This window comes from Giraffa tippelskirchi, chromosome 2, assembly GCF_054371585.1.
Source record: "Giraffa tippelskirchi isolate mGirTip1 chromosome 2, T2T-mGirTip1v1.2.pri, whole genome shotgun sequence".
Lineage (NCBI taxonomy): Eukaryota > Metazoa > Chordata > Mammalia > Artiodactyla > Giraffidae > Giraffa > Giraffa tippelskirchi.
The window spans coordinates 152,089,658-152,105,890 of record NC_137276.1 but is presented as its reverse complement, the minus strand read 5'-3'; the positions used below and the strand labels follow the sequence as shown (position 1 = coordinate 152,105,890).

Sequence of the window (16,233 nt, the reverse complement as noted above, 5' to 3'; positions counted from 1 at the left end):
GAACAGCAAAAAGCAAGATACCAAGTCAACACATAAAAATCAGTTACATTTCTATACACAAATAATGAACAACTGAAAAGGAAATTACAATATATTTCCATTTATAAAAGCATCAAAAAGAATAAAATACTTGGAATTAACCAAGAAGGTAAACTTACACAATGAAAACTACAGAATATTGCTGAAAGAAGTTAAAGAAGACAAATAAATGGTAACACACTTCATTTTCCTGGATTGGAAGACTTAATATTGTTAGTCAACACTACCCGAAGCCATCTACAAATTCAATGCAATCCCTATCAAAATTTCAAAATTGCAAAAACAGAATAACTCACACTAAAATCTATATGTAATCTCAAGGGACCCTAAATAATCAAAACAATTTTAAAAAAGAACAAAACTGGAGTCCTCACTGGAGGACTCACATCTCCTGATTCCAAAACTTAATAGAAGCCACAGTGTGGTACTCAAAACAATATGGTATTGGCATAAAAACAGATATATAGACAGATGGAATAAAATAGAGTGCCCAGAATAAACTCTTGCATATATGGTCAAATGATTTCTGACTCGGGTGTCAAGACCATTCAGCCGGGGGAAAAAAGGCTTTTCAACAAATATTGCTAGGAAAACTGGACATTTATATGCAAAAAAAAGAGAAGTTGGACCCTTTACTAATGCCTAAGTTAACAAAAATTAACTTGAAATGGATCAAAGACCTAAATACAAAGCTTGATTTAAAATGGATAAAAGAATTTTGAATTGACATTTCTGCAAAGATATACAAATGGCCAATAAAGCACATGAAAAGATACTCAACATCACTAATATCAGAGAAGCGCAAATCAAAAACACAGAGATTATCACCTAACACCATCAGGATGGCTACTATCAAAAATAAATAAACGGAAAAAAAATAAAACCCACCAGAAAAGTGTTGGCAAGAATGTGAAGAAATTGGAACCCTTGTGCACTGCTGGAGGAAATACAAAATGGTGCAGCTACTATGGAAAACAGTGAGGAGGTTCTTCAAAAAATTAAAAACAGAATTATTGTATGATCCAGCAATTCCACTTCTAGGTAAATAGCCCATAAAACTGAAAGAAGGGACTCAAACAGGTATCTATGCACCCATGTTCCTAGGAGTATTATTCACAAGAGCCAAAAGATGGAAACAACTTAAGTGTTCATTAATAGATGAATAGATAAAATGTGGTATATACAGACGTACAGATGGCTCCTTCATGGATCACAGACATGTCATGACAAAGGGGACAGGTCAATTTTCATTCCAATCCCAAAGAAGGGCAATGCCAAAGAATGTTCAAACTACCTCATAACTGCGCTCATTTCACATGCTAGCAAGGTAATGCTCAAAATCCTTCAGGCTAGGCTTCAACAATATGTGAACTGAGAACTTCCAGATGTACAAGCTGGATTTAGAAAAGGCAGAGGAACCAGAGATGAAATCGCCAACATTCCGTTGGATCATGGAGAAAGCAAGGGAGTTCCAAAAAACAGTTACTTCTGCTTCATCAACTAAACAAAAGTCTTTGTGTGGCTCACAACAAACTGTGGAAAATTCTTAAACAGATAGGAGCACCAGACCACCCTACCTGTCTCCTGAGAAACCTGTATGCAGATCAAGAAGCAAAAGTCAGGATTGGAGATGGAACAAAGGACTGGTTCAAAATTAGGAAACAAGTACGACAAGGCTGTATATTGTCACCCTGCTTATTTAACTTATAGGCAGAGTACATCATGTGAAATGCCAGGCTTGATGAATCACAAGCAGGAATAATCAAGATTACAAGATAATCAACAACTTCAGATATGCAGATGATACCACTCTAATGGTATGGAACTAACGAAGAGGAACTAAAGAGCCTCTTGATGAGGGTAAAAGAGAAAAGTGAAAAAGCTGGCTTGAAACTCAACATTCAAAAAACTAAGAATCCCGTCCTGTCACTTCATGGCAAACAGAAGGGGGAAAGAGTGGAAGCAGTGTCAGACTTTATTTTCTTGGGTTCCAAAATCACTGCGGATGGCAACTGCAGCCATGAAATGAAAAGACGCCTGCTCCTTGGAAGGAAAGCTCTGACAAACCTAGACAGCATGTTAAAAAGCAGAGACATCACTTTGCCGACAAAGGTCCACATAGTTAAAGCTGTTGTTTTTCCAGCAGTCACGTATGGACGTGAGAGTTCGATCATAAAGAAGGCTGAGTGCCAAAGAACTGATACTTTTGAATTGTGGTGCTGGAGAAGATTCTTTATAGAGTCCCTTGGATTCGAAGGAAATCAAACCAGTCAATCCTAAAGGAAATCAATCCTGAATATTCATTGGAAGAACTGATGCTAAAGCTCCAATACTTTGGCCACCTGATGGGAAGAGCCAACTCATTAGAAAAGACCTGGATGCTGGGAAAGACTCAAGGAGAAAGGAGAAGGGGGCGGCAGAAGATGAGATAATCAAATAGTATGAAGGACTCAACTGACAAGAACTTCAGCAAACTCTAGGAGATAGTCAGAGGGCTTCCCAGATGGCACAGTGGTAAAGAATCCACCTGCTAATGCAGGAGAAGCAAGAGAGAGAGTTTAATCCCTGGGTTGGGAAGATTTCCTAGAGTAGGAAATGGCAACGTACTGCAGTTTTCTTGCTGGGATAATCCCATGGACACAGGAGCCTGTCAGGCTACAGTTCATGGGGCCTCAGAGTCAGACACGACTGAGCGACTGAACAATAAGAACAAATATACAGATACTGGAATATAATAGGACATTATGCTAAGTAAAATAAACCTGTCACAAAAAGACAAATACTGTTTGATCCCACTTATGTGAGATATTCAGAGTAGTCAATAACACAGAGACAGAAAGCTGAATGGCGACTGCCATAGGCTGGGGGCAAGGGGGAAATGAGGAGTTACTGTTTAGTGGGAACAGAGTTTCAGTTTTACAAGATGAAAAGAGCTGCGGAGATCGATGGTGGTAATGGCTGCACAATGGTATGAATGTATTTAACACCAGTGAAAAATGTAGTAAAATTTTTATGTGTATTTTACTACAATTGAAAAAATGTATACATAAAAGTTAAATGGTTAAGTATGGTTTTTCCATTATTAACTATGTTCTTCCTGATGGAGTACAGATAATAAATTCATTTATTCTGGGGGAGGACACATAAGGGGGACAATTCTGTAAGCTCTACATCAGGCTACATATTTTTAGAATCTAGAGAGCTCCTGATAATTAGAAAATCAATTAGAAAATGACAAGCACAAATAAAAAGATGCACAGAGGACAGGAACAGAAATTCACAAATGGCCAATAAAAGTGAAAAATGTTCAACCATACTAGTAATAAAGGAATGAAACATGAAACAAGACACCATTTTCAACTATCAAATTTAGTTTGGGGAGAGATGAAAATAAGGTGTGTTGAACAAGGGACACTTGTTCCTAATTCACACTGTCTTCTCTTCCTCACTCCATTCAATTACATCCATCTGTTGCCACCTCCAACTTCCAGTCTGGTTAGTAACACCAATGACCAAACTAATAACCTCTGTGTTACTTAATCCAAGTGCTGCTGCTGCTGCTAAGTCACTTCAGTCGTGTCCAACTCCGTGCGACCCCATAGACGGCAGCCCACCAGGCTCCCCTGTCCCTGGGATTCTCCAGGAAAGAACACTGGAATGGGTTGCCATTTCCTTCTCCAATGCATGAAAGGAAACGCGAAAGTGAAGTCGCTCAGTCGTGTCCGACTCTTAGAGAGCACCTCATTAAACATCTCAGAAGCACTGAGGAACCAAGACTCCATGGACCAGAAACTTATTTCTCATGGCTCCCATGATACTAGTTTCCTGCTTTTTCTCCTACCTCACTGGCTATTCCTTCTGTCCTGTGCTCAATCTTCTTCCTCTATAAGATCTTCAAGCATTGGAATGCCTGAGCCTCACTCAATTATTCACTTTTCTATATCATTTTTACCTAAGTGCTCTCTCAGTTCAGTTGCTCAGTCATGTCCGACTCTTTGCGACCCCATGGACTGCAACACACCAGGCCTCCCTGTCCATCACCAACTCCCAGAGTTTACTCAAACTCATGTCCACCGAGTCGGTGATGCCATCCAACCATCTCATCCTCTGTCATCCCCTTCTCCTCCCGCCTGCCTTCAATCTTTCCCACCATCAGGGTCTTTTCAAATGAGTCAGTTCTTCACATCAGGTGGTCAAAATATTGGAGTTTCAGCTTCAATATCAGTCCTTCCAATGAACACCCGGGACTGATCTCCTTTAGGATGGACTGGTTGGATCTCGAGTCAAGGGGCTCTCAAGAGTCTTCTCAACACCACAGTTCAAAAGCATCAATTCTCTGGCGCGCAGCTTTTATAGTCCAACTCTCACATACATACATGACTACTGGGAAAACCATAGCTTTAACCAGACGGACCTTTGTTGGCAAAGTAATGTCTCTGCTTTTTAACATGCTGTCTAGGTTGGTCATAACTTTCCTTCCAAGGAGTAAGCGTCTTTTAATTTCATGGCTGCAGTCACCATCTGCAGTGATTTTGGAGCCCCCAAAAATATAGTCTGCCACTGTTTCCCCATCTATTTGCCATCTCAGGTGGTCTCATAACTTTGAATATCATCTATATACTGAGTACTCCCAAATTTTTATCTCCAACTGTAGGCTCTGTTCTGGAAGCTCCAAACCTGTACATCCAACTGCCTCCTCAATATACCTACTTCATATCTAAAATCCATTTCACACTTAATATACCCAAAACAGAACTCATGATTTCTTCCACCTCAAACTGCTCTCTTCAATTCTTCTCAGTGAACGCTGCCATCTACTCAAAGTTGCTCAAAACAAGTATCAAAAAGCAGAGCTCTCCCTTTCCCTCATCAATTCATTTCCAAGTCTTGTTCATTCTACCTCCAAAATATGTTAATCTTTCTCCTCTCCTCTATCTCCAAACCATGGACCTAGTCTAAAGTACTTAAACTAACCGACCTTTCAGCTTCCACTCTTGCTCTCTTCCTCCGCACAGCAGTCAGATTATGCTTTCCTTCTTAAAACCTTCAAAGAATTCTCATAAAAATGAAATTCCTAAGAACAGCTTCACCTGCTCCTATCTTTGAAAGAACATTCACAACTGAAAATATACCCAATGATAATAACTCTACACAATAAAACTATGGGTACCTTTCCTCATTTTTCCTTTCGGTATTTTTAAACTTTTCTATGAATGCCTGCTCCTTGCTCATTAAGAAAGTAAATTATATCGCTGAATAGTACATAACATTACATTGCATTTTAACATGTAAACGAGAAAAGGGAATGCAAAATGGTAGTTAAAACTCGGTAACAGTTATAAGCTTAGAAGAAAATACAAGCAAACATCAAAATTCTAAGAATGAGGAGTCAGGGTTGTAGAATTACTGGTGATCTTTTCCTCCACTTGTTTTTTTTTAACATAATTACACTCATTAAAAAAAAGAAAAAGGTTACGAGATAAACCTGTCTTCTGCAATCTGGCCACAACCCACCAAACCAGCCTTTCTTTTTCCCAAGCACTCATTTTCCCAAGCTTTTCACTCCAACCCCGCGCTGGTCTCACAGCTCTGATGCTTTAACGCGGGCACCATCCCTGGAATATCCTCCACCTTTCTAAATCCTACTCATCCTTCACGGCGGAGAGGAACGATAGGGAAGGCGACAGGTTGGAGGGAGATTCCAGGATTCTTGCTGATAAATTCACAACTTGCCGGTGCTGGGGCCAAATTTCGTCTCCAATCCCACGGCAGGCCACCAGGTTTAACATCCTAAAAGCTCCCGCCACTTGGGGCCCAGGGAACCCATATCCTCTCAGAAAGCGCGGTGCCCCTTAGAAAGAACACCCCCTCACACCCAAATTCCGGGTTCCCGCTGCGGAGACTTCCCAGCCACACACACTCACCCTGGACCCAGTTTCCTCCTCCGGGGCCTCTCCCCTCCACAGTCACACGCCCCCTCCGTCTCCTCAGCCAGGGGGCCGGCGCCTCAGGCGGGGTGGGGGAGGGGCGCGCACGTGCCCGCGCCGCCCCCGCCCAGACAATGCCCTGGAGAGCGGAGCGCGCGCCCGGCGGTCCCATCTCGCTCCCGCCAACACTCACCCTCTTTCTGGGTCTCCGGCTGAAGCGCAGACACCGCTGGGTGCCGCGAGAGGGCACGGGGGAGGTGAGGAAGCGGGCCGAGCCCCGCCGAGCCGCCCCACCACAAGGCCCCAGCGACCCCGGAGCCCGCGGAAGCACACGGCTCGGCTGAGCCCGCCCGGCCCGTTTGGCCCGGACGTCAGCACCAGGGACGGGGCGGGGCGCGCGCCGCGACGGCGGCGGCGGCGCGCGAGGTTCCGGGGGCGGAGCTCGAGAAGTTGTGGGCGGGAGGACAGGGCTCGCAAAGTTGTGGGCGGAGCCGGGGCCGGGGCCGGGGCGGGGCTGAGGCTGGGCCGGACTCACCGTGACCTGCACTGCCCTGCTGCCTGGGGAGAATGGGCGTCTGTTCTGGTGAAGGCACCATCAGGTATAATTTTCTCCTTAGAGGAAGGTAGCAAGTTGCAGCCCCAAGAAAATATTCTGCCGGCATTCATGAAGCTTCCACAGCAAAGAAAACAGTAGCTATGATTTTCATGTGTGTAATCGTATACCAAGCTTTGTGCTAGGTGTTCAGTTCAGTTCAGTCGCTCAGTCGTGTCCGACTCTTTGCGACCCCATGAATTGCAGCACGCCAGGCCTCCCTGTCCATCACCAGCTCCCGGAGTCTACCCAAACCCATGTCCATCGAGTCGGTGATGCCATCCAACCATCTCATCCTCTGTCGTCCCCTTCTCCTCCCGCCCCCAATCCTACCCAGCATTAGGGTCTTTTCCAATGAGTCAACCCTTCGCATGAGGTGGCCAAAGTACTGGAGTTTCAGCTTCAACATCAGACCTTCCAATGAACACCCAGGATCGATCTCTTTTACGATGGATTGATTGGATCTCCTTGCAGTCCAAGGGACTCTCAAGAGTCTTCTCCAACACCACAGTTCAAAAGCATCAGTTCTTCCGCGCTCAGCTTTCTTCACCGTCCAACTCTCACATCCATACATGACCACTGGAAAAACCATAGCCTTGACTAGACGGACTTTTGTGGGCAAAGTAATGTCTCTGCTTTTAAATATGCTATCTAGGTTGGCCATAACCTTCCTTCCAAGGAGTAAACGTCTTTTAATTTCATGGCTGCAGTCACCATCAGCAGTGATTCTGGAGCCCAAAAAAATAAAGTCTGACACTGTTTCCACTGTTTCCCCATCTATTTGCCATGAAGTGATGGGACCAGATGCCATGATCTTAGTTTTCTGAACGTTGAGCTTTAAGCCAAGTTTTTCACTCTCCTCTTTCACCTTCATCAAGAGGCTCTTTAGTTCTTCTTCACTTTCTACCATAAGGGTGGTGTCATCTGCATATCTGAGGTTATTGATATTTCTCCCGGCAATCTTGATTCCAGCTTGTGTTTCTTCCAGCCCAGCGTTTCTCATGATGTACTCTGCATATAAGCTAAATAAGCAGGGTGACAATATACAGCCTTGACGTACTCCTTTTCCTATTTGGAACCAGTCTGTTGTTCCATGTCCAGTTCTAACTGTTGCTTCCTGACCTGCATACAGGTTTCTCAAGAGACAGGTCAGATGGTCTGGTATTCCCATCTCTTTCAGAATTTTCCAGTTTATTGTGATCCACACAGTGAAAGGCTTTGGCATAGTCAAGAAAGCAGAAATAGATGTTTTTCTGGAACTCTCTTGCTTTTTTGATGATCCAGCGGATATTGGCAATTTGATCTCTGGTTCCTCTGCCTTTTCTAAAACCAGCTTGAACATCTGGAAGTTCACGGTTCACGTATTGCTGAAGCTTGGCTTGGAGAATTTTGAGCATTCCTTTACTAGCATGTGAGATGAGTGCAATTGTGCGGTAGTTTGAGCATTCTTTGGCATTGCCTTTCTTTGGGATTGGAACGAAAACTGACCTTTTCCAGTCCTGTGGCCACTGCTGAGTTTTCCAAATTTGCTGGCATATCGACTGCAGCACTTTCACAGCATCATCTTTGAGGATTTGAAATAGCTCAACTGGAATTCCATCACCTCCACTAGCTTTGTTCGTAGTGATGCTTTCTAAGGCCCACTTGACTTCACACTCCAGGATGTCTGGCTCTAGGTGAGTGATCACACCATCGTGATTATCTGGGTCGTGAAGACCTTTTTTGTACAGTTCTTCTGTGTATTCTTGCCACCTCTTCTTAATATCTCCTGCTTCTGTTAGGTCCATACCATTTCTGTCCTTTATCGAGCCTATCTTTGCACGAAATGTTCCTTTGGTATCTCTAATTTTCTTGAAGAGATCTCTAGTCTTTCCCAATCTGTTGTTTTCCTCTATTTCTTTGCACTGATCGCTGAGGAAGGCTTTCTTATCTTTCCTTGCTATTCTTTGGAACTCTGCATTCAGGTGGGAATATCTTTCCTTTCTCCTTTGCTTTTTGCTTCTCTTCTCTTCCCAGCTATCTGTAAGCCTTCCTCAGACAGCCATTTTGATTTTTTGCATTTCTTTTCCATGGGGATTTTCTTGATCCCTGTCTCCTGTACAATGTCACGAACCTCTGTCCATAGTTCATCAGGCACTCTGTCTATCAGGTCTAGTCCATTAAATCTATTTGTCACTTCCACTGTACACTCATAAAGGATTTGATCTAGGTCATACCTGAATGGACTAGTGGTTTTCCCTACTTTCTTCAATTTAAGTCTGAATTTGGCGTTAGGGATACGAATAACTATAGTTATTACTAACCCGTTTTACAGATGCAGAAAGGAAGGCTCAGAAAGGTTGGATCTTATCTAGGTCATGCAGCTAGTGAGTAACAGTCCATCAAGTACTGTTTTCCACCTAAATATCTCTTGAGCTCAGCCTTCCTTTTCCTTCTCCCTCTGCCCCAGTACAGCAAATCCCACATCTATCTGCCCAAGTCGGCTATAGTCTCACATCTGGTCTCCAGGAATCTATTTCTGTCCCCCTTCAATCTGTTTTATTCACTAGGTAAAGATTTACCATTGAAATTACCAAGGTTTAAAGGGTAAAATTTTACCCTTTTTACATTTTTTTTCACTTTACATATGTTATCAATTTTTTGGATGTGCTTGATGTTTAGTAAAAACGTTTTAAAGGATTTACTCCTGTATTTTCAATAGCAAGCCCAGTGCATTGCACATAGTATGCAGTCAAAATGTATTTGTTGAATAAATGGATAGTGGGGCCAGGAACTTACTCCAAAGCCCTGCATGATAAAGGAATATAGGGATTTATAAAATGTCATTGTTGGCCTCCTGATCTTAATGTCTATTTAAGGTAAAGGCAGATTAAAAATATTTGCTCAAGACTTCTCTTGTGGTCCAGTGGCTAAGACTCCACACTCCCAATGCTGGGGGCCTGGGTTCCATCCCTGGTCAGGGAATTAGATCCCACATGCTGCAACTAAGAGTTTCTGTGCCACAACTGACACCTGGTGCAGCCAAATAAATAAATATCTTTTAAAAGAAAGCAATATTTATTTAGCAAATTTTTTGTGTGTTTCTATTCTGTGTCCTGGCACTATGTACCCAGCACTATGTTAGATACTGCAGATCAGAAATGAACAAAACAGTTTCTGCCCTTGTGAGACTGACAGTCAATCTAATCTGAAAAGCCAGGAAAGAACTCACTTAGCCTTACGCTAAAACTCAAAAAGGGAATGGGAATTGGTAGATAAAAATAAATTTCAGAGAAAGAGGTAGGATAAGTGGTCAGCATGGACATATCTGTATTCTCCTACTTTGGGGATCTAACCCTGAGGCAGGGGATTAGAAATATCCAGCTAAGTATGAAGGAATCTTGAAGCCCACTGTCTCTGGCCCAGTTTGGAAGGCTGCCCAGTTCTGGCAGAAGTCTCACATTGATCAGGGCTTAGGAAAAGACAGCAGCATTAGGGAGAACAAGGAATCTGAAATGGTGCTGCTGCGTGTCCACAATTTGCAGATGGTGTGCCGGAAACCCAGACTTTTCTTATGCCTTCTGCCAGGCAAGAAGAAAGTAGCATGAGAACCGAACCATGCAGGCAATGGCTGGAGAATGTGGCTAAGACCCCAAGGATGGGCAAAACTGAAAACCCCAACAAGATCTGAAGTGCTCTCAGTCAGCTGATGAGAGGAGCAGGGAAGGGAAGGTGAGACGTCAAGAGTCTCAAGGTACTAAAGCAACATATTATGAGTTGACAGTCAACAACCTCAGCAGGTGGTACCGGGCCCTGGTGACCAGGTATGATTAGGGACATGGCTGCGAAGGCCAGTGAGGACCTAGGCTATAGCTCACAGCTCTGCACACAGACCCAAGACTCCTCTGGCCACTGCCTCGAAGCTTCCCTTCGGTCCCACAACCTATCTTGGGAAGTCAAGAGTGAGGAGGGGAAAGTTCTGATAGGACTATAACTTTGAATTGACTGTTCATCCAAAATGAGATGGTTTAAGACCATACAACTTTCATTGGCAAGCTTTTTTTTGTTTTACCAGAGTACTTTTTTTAGATTGAATGAAAGAGTCTTTAAATTCTATAGTGCTTTGCAATTTTCAAAAGTTTCACACACATGATTTCATGTGATTCCATAATAACCCTTTCTTCCCTCTATGCCTGTATTCCCGCTCTTCATTCCCTCTCCCCACTGGTAACCACTAGTTTATTCTCTATGTATGTGAGTCTGCTTCTTTCTTGTTTCATTCACTAGTTTGTTGTATTTTTTAGATTCCACATATAAGTGATATCGTACAGTACTTGCCTTTCTCTGACATTTCACTTAGCATAATGCCCTCCAAGTCTGTCCATGTTGCTGCAAATGGCAAAATTTCATTCTTTTTTTAGGCTAAGTGGTATGGCAAGCTTAAATTTAGCCCAGTCCCCAACAGGAATGAGAGCCCATTAGAAAGCTGGCATCACTTGAAGAGAAATAACAACTTCAGATTTTTATACATAATCACTCGGTGTGTACAATTTAGTAACAGGAATAAGCTCTAGGAAGTAAATGGGCAGAGTGCTAAGAGAGCACAGCACAGGGGGACCAAATTTAATATGGAGGTAGAAAAGGCCTCGCTGAAAAAATATTAAGTAAAACCTGGAAGCAATAGGAGCTGTCAGATCACGATAAAACCTAAGACAAAGTGAGAGAAGTCCAGGATAACCTCAAGGAGAGCAGAGTGCCTGGGTTTGGGGCTGAGAGTCAGACAAGAATAAGACTGTTCAGGGAGGTGGTGTTAAGATTTTGATCTTTACCTAAAAGCAACAGGAAGTCATCAAAGGGTTTTAAGCAGGAGAGTAATGTACTTAATTTGACATTTTAAGGTAATATATTTGACCTGGCAAATGGGTGGGGAATGACTAGAGGGATGTGTGAACCGAGAAGCAGCCACCCAGTTGGAAAGCAATTTGATCATCTAGGTGAAAAATGAGGGTAGCTTAACCTGGGTGGTGGACACGGAAGGAAACAGAAAGACTGTAGAATGGTGGAGAAAGTACTGAGAGACTTGGTAATGAACTGGGAGAAGACCGGGGAAGAGAGAAAGGGATTGGCCCCTGCTAAGCCAAATGGCACCTGAGAAAAAGTCGCCCCAGCCTTCAAGCAGGCCTGCCCTGCACAGGGGCCCGACAGCTGGAGGATGGATTTCAGGCCCCTCCTTGTCCAGGCTTCCTAGGCAGTGTTCACCTGCACTGAAGCCTGGAAGGAGAAGATTAGGAGATAAAGGACTGAGAGGGACTGGTTTCTGGAGCTGGCAGATGGTGGAGGGTGGTGCCATTTACTAAAGGGAGAACAGATTTTCTGTGTTGGGCGTAGTGCTGAGTGAATCAAGAATTCTTGGGAGGGGGCTCCCCTGGTGGTCCAGTGGTTAAGAATCCACCTTCCAAAGCAGGGGACGCAGGTTAGGGTTAGACCCTTAGTTGGGGAACTAAGATCCTGTATGCTGTGGGACATCTAAGACTAAATGCCACAACTACTGAGCCCATGCCACAACTAGAGAAGCCCTTGTGCAACAAAGAAGACCCAATGAAGTAAAAAAAAATTTTTAATTATTCTTGGACTATTTTAAGTTTGAGACATCTACCTAAAGACATTAAACAGGTCTGTGCACAAATTCTGGGGCTCGGAAAATTGGTAGGTGTTGCTGTCAACATACCCTTATCAACAGGTGGTTCTGAGGGCTGGTGACATTGCAGAAGTGATAGCACAGTTCAGAGGGGTTGCATGGTCACAGCCCGCAATGTCACACTTGGCTTTAAACAAGCCACCATTTCAAATGTTGAGAAATATCACATCATAACCTGGATTTCGCCTTCTATGAAAAAGGCGACCCACAATGCTATAATTAGATATTAGCTAACACTGTGAACCAAGGAGTGTTCCAAGCACTTCACAAATTTAATCTAAGTAACAACTTGATTATTATTGTATGTACTTCAAGGAAGAGAAAACTGAAGCACAGAAAGGTTGAGTAACTTAGCAGACAGCTAAGAAGTGGCGGAGTTACGTTGCAGACCCAGGCAGTTTGGCAGCAGGGTCTGAGAGCTTAGATACCTTGGGTGCAAGGAAGCTACAATCCCGTTAGAAAAGGCCTATTGCCTGCGGGGCATGGTCCGCCCAAACCCCATCCCAATCTGAGCATCAGTTGCCATTTATTGTTTTATTAACACTGCTATTTTCTGATATTGGAGAATTATTTCTCTATACCAAGTAGAACATTAAAAATACTAAAGTCATCTAAATTCTATGGGTAAGCATTTTAAAATTATTTTATTTGTGAAATTTCTGTTTGATGTTATCTGATCAGATAAAATTGATAAAAACAGGTTAGTATTTGGATGAAATATGTATGAGAAACTCATAACTATGTGTCCATGCTTCTGATACAATCATACTTCTGAGGGAATCTATCATTCCCAAGTATATGAGATGAAAATGACACAAAGCCAAGGCAACAAAATGTTAAATAACTTTTAAATTTCTTTTTTTAAATATTGATTTTAATATTTAATATTTATTTATTTATTTGGCTTCACCAGGTCTTATTTGCAGCATGCAGAATCTGATTCCCAGACTAGGTATCGAACCCTGGCCCCATGCTTTGGGAGCATGGAATCTTAGCCTCTGGACCACCAGGGAAGTTCCTAACTTTTCAATTTCAGTTTTATTTAGGTAAGATTGATATGAGACTGAGGTGGGAGAGACTTTGACAATATGCTTAAACTTAGTTTCAAGTCTTGGGGTAAAATAGAGTTTAAGTCAGTTTGGGGTCTTATAGTCTCTTAACTGGGAGAGGCAAATGGGATGATTTAGATGACTCACCAGTCTCAGTAAGAGTGTGAGAGGAGGGAGGAGGGGCTGGGTGTTAAATGTACAATATTAATGAAAGGAAAAACAATAATTATTAAAGTTTGTCAAGAAGGTTCTAGGAATGATGGCACTGACCCAGGAGAAGGAGCTGGCATTTGGGAGGGGGGCTCACTCTGGGAGCTGCAGCCAACAGCTTCTTGCAGGGCTCTGGTGGAGGGGCAGTCAGGGTAGGGGGCAGGAGTAGGCAGACTGAAAGCAGCAACCAGAGAACCAAGGAAAGCCTCAGAAAGGTGATGAGCCCCAGGCTTTGTCTGAGTGGGAGGGGATCTGACTCAAATGGAGAATTGTTGCTAAGCTCTGCCCCAGAGATCCCCACACCTGAGGTATCTTGCCCTTCTCCCTAAGAAGACTAACCACCCTTCCTAAGATGAACAGGAGTGGGACTCCTGGAGCCCTTACGGTAATGAGGTAACCAGATTGCAGACACCAATTAGACTTTTAAAATGAGAACCTCACATGTACAGCCCCAAGCAAACTGTAAAAGTAGTCAGTGCCTGGGAATTACACACTCAGGTAGTTAAAAATAAATGATTGCCCCCAACCAAGTCCAAACAAGAAACCAAATGTTTGGTTTGTCAAATAGTTGACGTATTTGGATTTTACAAAACTATATCCCACCCTTGCAGATCTTACCAAATTCTATGCTAACCCACAAAGAAACCATGCATTGGGCTTCTCCTCTGTGGATTGGGAAGTCACCGTACGTATAAACTTGGGGAGTGGAGGAAATGATGCAAAATGTTTTCATTCATGCCCCCTCAAAAGGCGGTTATTTATCCTAAAAGAAAGTTTTTATGGCCAGAATCGGTTGAGTTCTCTGTATTTGTTTCATACAAAAATAAAGTCTCTGGATGAGGAGAACTTGGAGCTCCTGTATGTTGCTGATGTAGAAAGGTGCAGGTGCCTTGGCAGACAGCTTGGCAGTTTCTCAAAGTATTAAACACAGAGTTATCATGTGTCCCTGCAGTTACACTCCTAGGCAAATCCCAGGAGGAATGAAAGCATATGTCCACACAGAATTTGTACAGAAATGTCCACAGCAAAAGTGTGTATATCAATAAAGTTGCTTAAAAAAAAAGTCATCTGACATAGGCTACAAATATCTGAGAATTAATTGTAAAGTTAAGGTAATATACAATTTCAGCTGTAATGTGATTTGATTGTGGTGGAATCTAGACAATGTAAAAAGGGAAACATACAAGAACAGTTCTCCTTTAACTTCTGGGTCAAGTTTTAAAGACTGAAGACTTCTGATTTTAATTTGGTTACATTTCCTTATGTCTTTCATCAGCAGTTAGGTGTCTAGTTAATACAATACTGTGATATTTTCATTTATTGTTTGGTTTTCCACACTATAGCTCTCTGTTATTAAAGATAAATAATGATGTGAGTGCTGAATTTATTTATTTGTTGACAGAATTCTTTATATCCTTTAGTTTTCTTGATAATATTTACTTGTATTATCCTCTGTTAGCTTTTTTTTTTAGTATTTGTTTATTTTATTTGGCAGCACTGGGTCTTAGTTGTGGCACACAGGGTCTTTAGTTGAGGCATGCAAATTCTTAGTTGTAGCATGTCAAATCTAGTTCCCTGACCAGAGATCAAACCCAGGCCTCCTGCATTGGGAGCATGGAGTCTTAGCCACTGGGCCACCAGAGAAGTTCCTATATCAGGTTTCAGAAATCAGTCACTGCCCAGAGTGCTATCCTGTTGACTCAGATGTTAGGAGTTTTATTCGGCCTTCACCTCAGCACACCCAAAGGCATATTGTGGGATGTTGTCCCTATAATCAGATCTCAGATTCTTCCAACACCAGTGAACAGGGTGTTTTAGTTGGGAAGAGAAATCTCGTATAGGTTGAGCTTGGCGGTGAGACATACCATGTGCATGATAACTTTTATTCTCCAAACATTTCCAAGCTCTTATACTTTGTATGGCCATTATGTTTCTCCTATTTTTACAAAATGCCTTATTCATATGTTCAGAGTAAACTCATCCAGGTTTGGTGTCCCCAGCTGAGCAGCAGATAATGTCAGGGCAGTCATAAATGTGCCTAGAGAAGAATTGTGCCCATTATAAAAGGAACAAAAGTCGGGGAAACTGCCAGGATTTTCTGAGCTGCTTTGTATTCTATTCATTATAGATAACACCAAGTGGAGAATTTGAGTAGTCAGAGTTTGTGTGTAGAATGAGCTTGGATCTTCATGGCCCAGAATGAAGACAGTCTGTTTTAGAGTTAAAAATAATGATAATAATAATACTGGGAGCTTTTTTGCTTTTTTTTTTTTAACTCTTAATCCTATACTGCTTGTAAAATGTTGATGTTTATATTTTGTGTAAAAGATTTATTTGTGCAACAGCATAAGTCACAGAGAGAAGCTGTGCCTCTCCTCAGCCCCAGCTTCATCACTGGGTCTCTCTCCGTTTAGGTGTGGCATGCACAACAGTTTGGCAGATGCACATCCACTCCCAACCCTTCTCCCTTGCCTTCTTCTGTTGAAGCCAGAAAGTTAAACACTCAATTTCCTCCCCTCCCTTCCAGCCAGGAGTGACCGTGTGACTCAGTTCCAGACAAGAGAACTTCACCAAGTTCAAAGAATATAAAGAGAGACTCCCCAAAAAAGGGGAGAGTTGTAGCTAGTCCTGCCTTGGCCTCTCTGCCCCATTCTTCCTGCCTTGAATTTGGATGTCATGTCTGAAGGTATGGTAGCCATCCTTCAACCTTAGAGTTACAAGCCAACACCTTAAAAATGG

General features: G+C 42.6%; 1 protein-coding gene across 27 annotated transcripts in view; it reads right to left on the bottom strand.

Annotated features, from left to right (window-relative positions):
- Positions 1 to 6,345, bottom strand: part of YEATS2 (YEATS domain containing 2) — a 105,418-nt gene extending 99,073 nt beyond the window's left edge. For 20 of the 27 annotated variants that reach the window (XR_014077186.1, XR_014077188.1, XR_014077190.1 and 17 more), the window contains exon 1: positions 6,160 to 6,345. The gene's annotated coding sequence lies outside the window, so the exon portion shown is untranslated. Of the gene's footprint in view, positions 1 to 5,963 lie in introns of all 27 variants that reach the window. The other 7 variants (XM_081571204.1, XM_081571209.1, XM_081571210.1 and 4 more) reach the window with 2 other exon arrangements.
- Between the last annotated feature and the right edge of the window lie 9,888 nt (positions 6,346 to 16,233).